The 12,631-nt window shown below is 44.2% G+C and overlaps 1 protein-coding gene across 1 annotated transcript in view; it reads left to right on the top strand.

Annotated features, from left to right (window-relative positions):
* The window catches only part of ANKFY1 (ankyrin repeat and FYVE domain containing 1), an 80,306-nt gene that overhangs the window by 26,306 nt on the left and 41,369 nt on the right, over window positions 1-12,631 (top strand). The gene's annotated exons all lie outside the window — the stretch shown is intronic.

The following is a 12,631-nucleotide window of genomic DNA, read 5'->3' as shown; positions in this document are numbered from 1 at the left end:
ATTAAGAGTCACTCCAGAAAACAGGGGTTGTCTTTCTCTAACACTGAAGGGTGACCATTAGGCTTCAGAATTTGAACAGGTGCACTGAGCTTTTTAATGTTCGATTTCATTGTTTTATGCCACATTACGTTGCTTAGAATTTCGGTACATGTGGTGGTGAGTAGACTTTAAAAAAATCATTTTCAGAAGTTTACTTCAGAATTGCATTTTCATTTAGTATTTACCTAACTGCTTTAAAAAAAAAAAAAGGAAATTTTACATTTCAGTCTGTTATTAATAGTCATGAGAATTATAACACATGGTAAGGAGATACCCAGGCAGTAAGATGATGAATCACTTGCAGAAGTGATTGGCCGTGTGAAAATTCTGAATTACGTCTTCGTTTGCCGGTTCAGAAGGTACTGTTTGCCCAGCAGTGCCAGAACACTGAGATGGTTGTAACAGAGTCCTCGTCCTGTGGAAATGGATCGTTCGAGGCCAGGGCAGGGTGTTAATTGCTTTGTCTGAGGTAGAGAAGACCAGCGCGGGCCGACAAGGAAGGTGTCCGAGGGGCTGACACGTGAGCAGTGCTCAGAGGTTAAGTGGACATTTACATCAAGGGTTTAGGGGAGCAGGTGCTCGTGCTTCTCCACTGTGAGTGAACTCTGTCTCTGCAGGGCCATTTCTAGCGTTTAATCTGAGGTCCGTAGTTCAGAGTTGCAGACACACACAGATCTGTGCGTGTGTACACATGGCCGTGTGCATCTGTGCCTATGACAACACGTCTGCTTGGGAAATGGTCTTCGCTGGAAGGACCATGCGATTGAAATCTCTGCGCAGAGAGCTTTTCTCTGAGGCCATAGCTCTTTGATCCCATATATAACAGAGCTGTGGATAACTTTTAAAGCCCATTAGATCATGAAGTGTTCTTTACAAGATGCATGATAGGATCTTAATCACATGACCCGATAATTTACAAAGACCAGAAGAAAGTATATGATATGGGAAATACTCAACTTGGGTAGAAGAAAAGTTCAGAATAAGTTGCCATCTTTTGGTATCTATCAAAACATTATCAAAACTTGATGATCCCGGTAGCTTGAGCTTGTGAAATTGGTACCCTTGCACATGGCCAGTCACATTATAAACGACTCTGATAGTTTTGGAAAACAGCTGAGCTGTAGAACAGTCTTACTTTCTTTTAACCTCATCATCTGACTTTGTCAGATGGATTCTGCCTTCGGTAATTCAGACCGCGTAAGTGTTTATCGTAGTTTCACGTGTCATCATGAAGTGCCGAATGGAACCAAATGAGTAAGCATGGGAAAATGAGATATGACTGCTTTCCAGAACAAACAAAACTATGTAAAAACGCAGAAAATTGCATTAAGTTATAAGGAGCCTAATGCAAACTTTTAAAATTTAAATTTTAAATTTCAAATAAAATTTTACGTTTAAAATTTTGCTTTTCCTTTTTTAGTACATCGTAACATTTAAGAGCAGCTGTAACTCAGCGACTGACCACAAGATTGCATCACTGAGAATCAGGAGGTTAGAAGAGGTTTAGTAAATGTCCCTGGACTCCTTCCTTCCTGTTATAAACCGTAAGCCTAGTTTGGTCCCTGCTATGCAGTCAGCTGTCAAGAGCTTTGGTAGATGAGGCACTTGCCAGGACAGCTGACAGTTAAGCCTGTGTCATCGTGACTTTCTACACACGGTTTATCCATGAAGCGTGTCCTGGGGGCGGGTTCCAAGGAGGTGGAGGTGTGGGTGGACTGGTTCGTGTTCATGTGTGTGTTTTGCCCAGCAGTCCTGCTGCGTGGCCTGGGCGGGGCATGGGTTCGGTCGCCCGAATCAGGTTATAGGCAGCAGCCAGTGCCCCCGAAGCCTGTGTGTTGTGCGGTACCTGAGGTGCTAACCCTGTGCGGCTGGCCGGCAGTTTGAGGGAGACTGGGCGTAGGCTCTTGTAAACACGTGCGTGAATAGCATGCAGGCAGTGTTTTTGTGGCTGAACTTTTCCACACTAAAGGAGTTGATAAAATCATTTTACGAACTTACTGGTGTTTTGTTTCTTCAAAATGATTTCATCCGTATCACAGAGGGCAGACACTTTTCAAGGTGCTAGGGATACAGCAGTGAACAAAACTAAATTCGTACTCATCACGGAACGGACGTTCTTAGGTGGACTTTCCGAGCTCACATTTTCTTTGGAAGTGCTTGTGTAATTGGTAGTTCTTAAAATTCAAGGCAAGCACTTGACTTGTGTGAATCACTGTAAGAATTTCAGCACGTGTTGGTGAAGATACAGTCGGGCATTAAATGCTAAGTACTTAAAACATGTTTGGATATATGAGAGTTTTCTTGACTCATGCCTTGTTCCAAAGAGCACAAGGTTTTGTGCCTGCCACGATGTGCTGATAAAGGCACAGTGATTTCTGTAGGATTTGCCGTAAACACATAACCTCAGTGTAACTGTGAGAGAGTATCAGACAAACCCAAGTTGAGGAACATTCCACAAAATAACTGGCCCGCGTACCTCAAATCTGTTAAGGTGATGAAAGACAAGGTAAGAATCTGTTACAGATTGGAGGACAGGGAGACAATGAAATGCAGTGTGGATTCTGAACCATAAAAAGGACACTAGTGGGGAAATTGGCAAGATTTGTAAAGGTCTGTAATTAGGTAACAATATTGTATCATTCCTAATTACCTGGTTTGGATTATTGTACTATGAGTCATAAGATGTCAGCACAAGGGGAAGACGGGCAAAGTGTGTCCGCGAACTCTGTAACTTTTCTGTTAGTCCGAAATTATGTCAAAATACAAAGATAAAAGGGTACAAATTTACTTCTTCTTTCTTTATTATTTGAAGTATAAAGATGCTGACTTGGTAAAGGTACTGATTGATCAGCTCGAAAGAGAAAGACTAACCAGTAGCTAACATGGTGTAACGAATCTCAGGACCAGGAGGAAGAGCTTTGCGAAGTAAAATGGTTTGTTTCTGGCAAAGCGACTGGTTCGCAGCCGCTCGGCTCACACTGTGAGAGGCCCCAGTGCATTGGATCGGCCGTTTTGAAGACAGAGTTTCCTGCGTGCTTTCTGTAGCAATGACCTTGTGTTTCCCTAGCGTCAGTGTTTATGGGGAGTCGCTCAGCTGGCCTGGGGTGTGTCCAGGGTCACAAGCCGTCCAGAAACCAGAAGGCATCCTCCTCCCTCCCGTTCGGTCTGGCTGGGCGAGCTGGGCGGGAGGCGGCCCGTGCAGTGGCGCGTGCACCGGGCCCCAGGCTCTGCGCGAGGCTCGCGGGGGCCCTCAGCCGACCCCCAGGGCCCCGCGTGCCGGTCTGTTTCAGGAGAAGGACGGCAGGGCTTAGCATGTGCTGGACACCCTGTGAACGACAGTCTCCTTCCTGGTGGCTCTGTCGCAGTGTTAGGGCACTCCTTCAGACCATACCCATGGTGGTTATAAAGTATGGCCATAAATTATTTGATATTCCTCCCTTGAGAAGCGGCGTCCGGGGCGCCAGGCCGGCGGGGCCAGCGGAGCAGGTGAGGCCTGATTGCGGGGTTGTGTCGTGCCACACGTTGGGTGTAGAGATGACTTCAAAATAAAATTTTAAAAATTAAAAAAAAAAAAAAGGTGGGGTCCTAATTCCCCTCCCCCTGGTTTAGGCTGACCAAGGTAAATGGTAGGTTGTGGCAAAGTGACAACACGTTACTTGAGAGACAGGCTTGGGGAAGGCGTCCTGACTTCCTCTTGGGTCTTTCAGAGAAATTAGCTGCTGTGTGGGCAGGAGAGCACACGGCCTGGCGGGCTCTTGCCAGAGATCTCTTAGAGCCTCAGAAAATCTGTTTTATCTGTGGTTATATCCCGTTACCCAACCCTAGTGTTGCTTTTGTGTTTTTCTAACTCTTGGTTCTGCTAACTTTGTGTGTTTGTTTCAAATAGTCTTTTTTTTTTTTTTTTTGTAATAATTAAAGTGAACCTTTTTATTCTTCCTGTAGTTTTTCAGCAAATTTTGCTCCTCTCAGTAGCATTTAAAAAAAAATTTTTTTTTTTTTAACATTTATTTATTTTTGAGACAGAGAGAGACAGAGCATGAACAGGGAGGGGCAGAGAGAGAGGGAGACACAGAATCGGAAACAGGCTCCAGGCTCCGAGCCATTAGCCCAGAGACTGACGTGGGGCTTGAACTCACGGACCGTGAGATCGTGACCTGAGCTGAAGTCGGACGCTTAACCGACTGAGCCACCCAGGCGCCCCTCTCAGTAGCATTTTTAAAGACATAATTAAAATCATAAATGGCACAAACCTGGCTTTTTAAATTATTTTATGACGTCATGTCAGGAATGCATAGCACTGTCCTTGTTCTTTATGCATTTTCCATTTGGGGGTGAGGGCTGTTCCCTGAGGGGAGACGTCTTGTTCCCTCACCCATCGTCAGGTAGACTCAGATACACTGGCCCTTCCTGGTTCTAGTCCCTGTGAATAGGGCTTTTTTTTTTTTTTTTTTTTTTTTTTTTTTTAATTTACATCCAAGTTAGTTAGCATATGGTGCAACAGTGGTTTCAGGAGTAGATTCCTAGATGCCCCTCCCCCATTTAGCCCATCCCCCCTCCCACAACCCCTCCAGTCACCCTCAGTTTGTTCTCCATATTTATGAGTCTCTTCTGTTTTGTCCCCCTCTCTGTTTTTAGATTATTTTTGTTTCCCTTCCCTTATGTTCATCTGTTTTGTCTCTTAAAGTCCTCCTATGAGTGAAGTCGTATGATATTTGTCTTTCTCTGACCGACTCATTTCACTTAGCATAATACCTTCCAGTTCCATCCACGTAGTTGCAAATGGCAATATTTCATTCTTTCTGATTGCTGAGTAATACTCCATTGTATATATATATATACGACACCTTCTTTATCCATCATCCATCGGTGGACGTTTGGGCTCTTTCCAGACTTTGGCTCTTGTCAACAGTGCTGCTGTAAACATTGGGGTGCATGTGCCCCTTCGAAGCAGCACACCTGTAGCCCTTGCATAAATACCTCAATGTAATTGCTGGGTCGTAGGGTAGTTCTGCTTTGAACTTTTTGAGGAGCCTCCGTACTGCGCTCCAGAGCGGCTCCACCAGCTCGCACTCCCAACAAATAGTCTCCGTGTCACCACAGCAGCACTGAGGTGTAGTGACTACTGTGTGGGAGTAGAGCCCCTCGCGTCCGGCCCGTATTCGCGCCCTTACCTGCGGGGTGGCATTGTGGGTGAGCACCGTCGTGTGCCTGCGTCTCACAGACAGAAACCGAAGCACGGCGACGCTGAGCAACGCACACCAGCCGCACGGCAGTTAAGTGTGCAGGCCGCGGGTGGAAACCCATTCGGCCTGGCTCAGAATCCACACCAGTAACCACAGTGCCTTGCCGCCTCTCACTTTGGCTTTCTTTTGCTTCCAACTTCATGGAGGTGTAAAGGGCGTGAAATAAACTGCCCACCTTAAAAGTGTACAGGGTGATTACTTTTGATACAATTGTGAAACTGTCAGCAACGGAACGACAAACATTTTCACCTCCCTGAAAGTTCTTCTTGTGTCTTTTTAATTCATCCCTTTTCCATCCACATCCCCAGCCGACCACCTATTGGCTTCCATTCATTGTAGATTAGCTTGCATTTTCTTTTCTTTCCTTTTTTTTTTTTTATGTTTGTTTATTTTTGAGAGAGAGAGAGAGAGACCAAGAGCTCATGCTGGGGAGGAGCAGGGTGGGAGGGGGACAGAGAATCCAAAGCAGGATCTGGAGCAGGCTCCATACTGACAGCAGAGAGCCCTATTTGGGGCTGGAATTCGTGAACCGTGAGATCATAAGCGGAGCCAAAGTCAGACTCGCAACCAACTGAGCCACCCAGGCACTGCGATTGGCTTGCGTTTTCTAAACTTTTGTAAAAACAGAATGGAATATATAGGACCTTTTTTTTTTTTAAGTTTATTTATTTATCTTGAGAGTGCGCGGGCACACACATGAGCAGGGGAGGGGCTGAGAGAGAGGGAGAATCCCAAGCAGGCTCCACGCGGGCAGCGTCGAGCCAGATGCAGGGCTCATTCTCATGAACCTCAAGATCATGACCTGAGTGAAAATCAAGAGTCAGGTGGCTTCATTCCCTCAGCTTAAAGATTGAGAGATTCGTCCAGAATCTCCGTATGTTATGGTTTCCATTGTTTGTTCCTTATCACTGCTGAATAGTATTCCATGTGTGCACACACCACAATGTGTTGTTCGATTTACCTACGTTTGGCTGTTACAAAGATCAGTATGCTCAATTGTGTGTCTTTGTGTAGGCACGCGTTTTTGTCCCTCTTGGGCAGATACTTAGGAGTGACTGTTTGATTTTAGGAAACAACCCACCCATTCTGGGAACGGACGTTTCGTTCACACCCCATCGGCATTGTGTGTAAGAGTTCTGGTGGCTCCAAGTCCTTACTGACCCTTAGGCAGGTTGTTTCTTGTTTATAATGTTCACCACACAAAGGGATGTGGAGTGCATCGTGGTTTTATTTTACATTTCTCTGAGGACATTATCTCACGTGTTATTGACCATTTGTGTGTCTTCTTTGTCAGTTTGATTCACATCTTTGGCCCTTTTATTTTATTTTTATTAAAAAATACAGTTTTAGGGGCACCTGGCTGGCTCAGTTGGTTAAGCGTCCGACTTCGGCTCAGGTCACGATCTCACTGTCCATGGGTTCGAGCCCCGCGTCGGGCTCTGTGCCGACGGCTCGGAGCATGGAGCCTGTTTCAGATTCTGTGTCTCCCTCTCTCTCTGCCCCTCCCCCGTTCATGCTCTGTCTCAAAAATAAATAAATGTTAAAAAATAAAAATAAAAAAAAATATAGTTTTAGTGTTTATTTCCGAGACAGAGCGTGAATGGGGGAAGGGCAGAGAGAGAGGGAGGCACAGAATCAGAAGCAGCTCCAGGCTCCGAGCTGTCAGCACAGAGCCTGACGCGGGGCTGGAACTCACGAACTGTGAGATCATGACCTGAGCCGAAGTCGGACGCTCAACCGACTGAGCCACCTAGGTGCCCCTCTTTTGCCCTTTTAGAAATTGGGTTGTCTTCTCAGTTTTGAATTGTAAGCATTCTGTATGTAATCTGGATACAAGTTATTTGCCTGGAAGCGAGCATTCTTGCCTTGTTTCTGATCTCAGAGGGAAGCAATGAAGTCTTTCATCGCTGCATGTAACTTAATTGTTGGGTTTTCATAGATGTGCTTTATAAATTTGAGGATTCCTAGTGGTTTGAGATATTCTAGGACTTGGATTTGAATTTTGTGACTTTTTTTTTTTTTTTTTTTTTTTTTTTGTATCTACTGAAATGATTCTATAGTTTTTCTCCTTTATGCAGTTAATGTAGCAAACTTGCATCCCTGGTCCACATCCCTTGTAGTCCCTGTACTGTCGTCCAAGTTGTGGACTTTGCAGCTTTCTCTTCTTATCCTCTTAATGTGGATAGCAGTGGTGACTGGTTTCGTTGCTGGTATTGGTGATTTATGTTCTCTCCATTTTTTTTCCTTGATCAGTCTATTTAGAAGTCTGCCAGTTTATTGATCTTTTCACAGAATCAACTTTTTTGGCTTCATTAATTTTCTCTTTTGTCTGTTTCCTGTATTTTTAATTTTTGCCTTTTCCTTCCTTCTACATACTCTGGATTTACTTTATTCTTTTTTTCTTTCCCCCTAGTTTCTTAAGGTAGAGCCTTAGATCATTTATTTTTTATCTCTTTTCTGATGTAAGGGTTTAAAAGCTCCACGGTTCCCTCTAAGCACCGTTCTAGCTGCGTTCTGCAAATTCTGATACATTGTGATTTAGTTCAGGCTGTGTTCTCATTTTCTTTGTGATTTTTTTTTTTTTTGACCTGTGAGTTATTTGGAAGTATGTTGTTTAATTTGCAGATATTTGGGTTTTCCTACATACTTCATCATGACTGATTTCTAATTCTGTTATTGTCAGATAACATACTTGATTTTGATCCTTTTAAACTTATTGAGACTTGTTTTATGGCTCAGCACATGGGCTGTGTGCTGAATATAAGTGAACTTGAGCAGGAATTGTACTCTGAGATGGTGGTACATAGTGGTTTGCACGTGTCTGTTAGATCGGGGTGTTTGAGAATACTGTTCAGACGTTCTGTATGTTTTCTTTTTTCTTTTGTGTCTGCTTCTGTCTGTCCCTAGAAGGCGGGTGCTAACACCTATAATTTCAGGGTTGTCGAGGTCTCCCTTCAGTTCTGTCCATTTTTTCTTCATATATTTTGGGCCTTGTCACCATACACATGGACGTTTCTAATTATAGTGACTTCCTGATGAAATGTGGCTTTTATCATGAAATGATAATTTTTATTTCTGGTGATGCTCTATGTCATGAGATCTATTTCTGATGTGAAATGGTCCCTCCGGTCTCCTTACACTTACTGTTCACATGGTGTATCTTTTTGTATTTGTTTTGCTTTAACCTCGTCTGTGTCTTTATATTTCCATGTGTCCTCTGGACAGCATCTAATGAGGGCTTGCCTTTTTATCTCTGCTTTTTAAGTGGAGTGCTTAGACCACTAATATTAATGTCATTATTTTTATGAAGAAGGCTACCATTTGATTCGTTTTGTTTGTCCCATCTTTTTTCCTGTTCTCCGGGTTCTCATTTTCTTGCTTCTTGTGGATAATTTGGACATTTAGTATTCGATTCAAATTTGTTGACTTCTTGACTGCCTCTCTTTGTATTGTTGTTTAGCGATTGATCTAGGGCAGAGTTCCTCAGCCTCAGCATTATTGAGATTTGGGGCTGTTTAAGTCTTTGTTGTGGCAGTTTTCCTGTGCATTGTGGGATAGTTAGTAGGACCCTTGGTCTCTACCCCCTTCATGCCAGTTCTGCTCCCCCAGTTTTGATAACCAGAAATACCACTGGATGCTGTGAGACATCCCTCGGAGGGCAGACTCGGCCCTGGTTGAGAACTCCTGCAGGGCTCACATACGCCCCTCACTTTGTGTGGAGGATTTATAGTCTGTTTGTACTGCATCAGGTAAAGTGTGAAACTTGTGCGACCATACAGGTCCCATTAATGCCTTTACCACGGGCCTTTACTTATAGCTGTCACACGTGTCCTGTGGGCAAGCATTGAAAATCCCACTGTGAACAGTGGTATGTTTTTCAGCAGACTTAGGAGTAACAAGTTTATATTTGCTCAGATATTTCCATTTCTTTACTTCTTCCTTCATTCATCAAGATCCATGTTTCCATCTGGGATCATGTCCCTTCAGCCTCAAGAATTTCCTTTAACATTTCTTCCAGACCAGGTCCGTCAGTGAGACTCTTCCCTCATCCGAGGATATCTCTCCTTTGCTTTCATTTCTTTTTTTTTTTTTTTTTTTTTTTGAGTTTATTTATTTGAGAGAGAGAAAGAGCACAAGCAGGGATGGGGCAAAGAGAGAGGGAGAGAGCATCCCAAGCAGACTCCGTGCTGTCAGTGCAGAGCCCAGCACGTGGCTGGAACCCACAAACCTGGAGATCATGACTGGAGCCGAAGTTGGACGCCCAACCGACTGAGCCAAACAGGTGCCCCTGGAGTTTCTTGATTTCAAATGTAAAACCTCATATCTGTCACTGAATTTGGAATAGTCTTTTTTTTTTTTTGGAATATTCTTGACCATCATTTATTCAAACATTTTTCTTCCTTCATCTCTTCATTCTCTCCTGAGGCTCCAGTGACAGACACACGAGACCAGGTCTCCTCGATGCTCTTTTTTTCCCCTCCCAATTTTATTTTTCTCTGTTCTTCAGACAGGATAATTTCTGTTGGTCTGTGTTCAAGTTTGCTGACTTTTCTGTTGCCATTTTCATTCTGCTGTTGAGGACATTGAGTTTTCAATTAAATATGTGTGTTTCTCATCCTGTAATTTCCATTTGTTCTTTTTATAGTTTATATGCTGAAAATTTCTAAGATTTTTAAGTGTGTTTTCCTTTACCTTCTGGAGCATAGTTATCCCAGATATTTTCATGTCTTTGGTAAATTCAGTATCTGGGTCATCTTGGGGTTAGAATATGTTGTCTCTTCCCTTGAGAAATGGTCATATTTTCTTGATTTTTTTTTTCCTATATCAAATGATTTGGATTGTATCCCAGACATTGTGGTTATATTTTGTAGGCTCTGGGTCCTGCCTGGTCATTGTGACTATATTTTGTAGGCTCTGGGTCCTGTATCGTCCTCTGGAAAATACTGGCTCTCCTTAGCTGCAGACTGAAAGTCGCCCCACCTTTTGTGGGTAGTGGCTCAAATCTCACTTCAGTTCTTGAAGCTGGGCTGGGCCATCCGTGCTCCCAGGGGAGCCCAAGGCCGTGTGCATTCATATGCAGGACTAGATCTCCCTTACTCCCCTGCTCCCCTGGGCCTCTTTTCCGACTGCATCTGGCCAGAAAGAGGGTGTTTGTGATAGAGGGTTAGGGGTCCACATGCTCACCGCACCAGTGTTGATCTCTGACTGGGGTCTGTCCTCAAGGCAAAACCACAGGGAAGGCATGGGGACACTCATCCAGTGCGGTTGCCTCTTCACGTTTGGCCTCTCTCTACAATTGTACAGTTTTGTGTGCTTTTCCGAATCCTCAGGTGACTGTTTTCTGGTGCTCTGTCTAGAGTTTTTAGCTATAATCAGTTAAAATAGGACAGGTTGTTACCCTGCCATGACAGAACTAGGACGTGTAAACTTTTGCTCCTTTTGACACAGGGATTATTTACAAGTGTGGTTTGGAGTTTATTTCCAAGAAATTATAGTTAAGCGTATATGGTTAAAGTGACTAAAGAGGATGCTTTTACTGGGGCACCTTGGTGCCTCAATCGGTTAAGCGTCTGACCTTGGCCCAGGTCATGATCTCACAGTTCGTGAGTTCGAGCCCCGCGTCAGGCTCTGTGCTGACAGCTCGGAGCCTGGAGCCTGCTTCGGATTCTGTGTCTCTGTCTCTCTTTCTGCACCTCCCCAGCTCGTGCTCATACTCTGTCTCTGTCAAAAATAAATAAACTTAAAAAATTTTTTTTAAAGAGGATGCTTTTACTGATGAAAGATGCAATCTATCACAATTTTGTAATTTTATGAATCAAAAACTTGGGTAAAGTAAATGAAGTAAAAATAGTTGGCAAGTTGAAGACAGTTCAGTTGGAGTCATAGGAGGATATTCAAAACACTTGGCAGTTTTTTTTAAGTTTATTTTGAGAGATGGAGAGAGCTTGGGTGTGGGAGCGGGGGAGGGAGAGAGAGAATCCCAAGGAGGCTCCACACTGTCAGCACAATCGGCCGCGGGGCTCAAACTCACGGAATGATCTGTGAGATCATGACCTGAGCCGAAATTGAGAGTCTGCCGCGGAATGGACTGAGCCGCCCGGGAGCCCCAGTTTTTTACAGATTAAATACCGGATTTAAGTAACGAAATTAATTCCCTCAGTATGCTTCATTTAATGGCTAATTGCCTACTGACAAGTTTATTCCCATTCTTTTCAAATGTCTTCTAAAACATTTATTTAAAATCAAATCAAAACAAAAAAACGGGGCCACATAGAAAATCTCCAGTTCTCTACAAAGTTGGCTCTGCGCCTGGACTGCCGTGAGGTCAGAAGTTTCGTGCGTGCGGTCACCGTTTCAGCAATCTGTGTGCTGGGCCTGCCCAGGGGTGAGTGGCTCTAGGGGCAGGTTTGCCGTGCGGGTCGCAGAGCGCATCCCGCACCACTGCTGCTCTGTCCCAGCCTCAGCGTGGATCTGTTTCCAGTGTAGTTTGCAGACTGAGGAAAGAGTCAGGGCCGGAGTGGGAACACTCGGAGATCACTTGAACTTTACTTCATGTGAAATTTTGAGGGCGCCCAGGAAATGCCTGCTGATTGTGGGTTTTAAGAAAATCGTTTGGGTTTTGGTTCATCAACTGTCAGGTTTATTGGTTCGGACGATTGAGGGAGGGTTATTAAAGGAAACCAGCCAAACTTCAAAGCAGAATCGAATTACCACAGGGAGGCTCGAGGCTGTGTTTGGGCCCTGGTCGGTAGGCTGAGCTGTCGTGTGCAGCGAGGGGGCACACGACACTGTGTGAAGGCCGTGGGGATGCAGTTCCAGCATGCTGGTGACTCTCGACAGGTCGCATGGCCCACACGTCTTTCCTTGAAGAGCCCACCGACCCATTAAGCCCAGTTTACGAAGCCAGCCTAGAAGCTGATGCTGCTTCTGAATACTTTAGACATAGTTGAAGGACTTCTTCAAGGAGATTAAGTAAATCTAATTAGATTTTCATGTGATTTAAAAATGTTTTTTTCTCCCAAAACATCTTAAAAGTGCTATTATTCCTTTACCAGGTACGAGAGAAAGGCAAAAATAAACTGTAACGTAACCATGGTTAGAATTTTGGCATGTTTTTTCTTTTTTTTTTTTTTTAAACATTTATTTCTTTTTGAGAGAGAGAGACAGAACGCACATGTGAGTTGGGGAGGGACAGAGAGAGGAGACAGAATCTGAAGCAGGCTCCAGCTCAGAGTCCAGCACGGGGCTTGGACCCACGAACCGTGAGATCATGACCTGAGCTGAAGTCGGACACTTAACCGACTGAGCCACCCAGGTGCCCCTCTTTTTTTTTTTTTTGTAAGATTTTA

The sequence above is a fragment of the Prionailurus bengalensis genome, chromosome E1 (assembly GCF_016509475.1).
Source record: "Prionailurus bengalensis isolate Pbe53 chromosome E1, Fcat_Pben_1.1_paternal_pri, whole genome shotgun sequence".
NCBI lineage: Eukaryota > Metazoa > Chordata > Mammalia > Carnivora > Felidae > Prionailurus > Prionailurus bengalensis.
The sequence above is the reverse complement of the archived record's forward strand: the minus strand, read 5'-3'. Positions and strand labels throughout refer to the sequence as shown.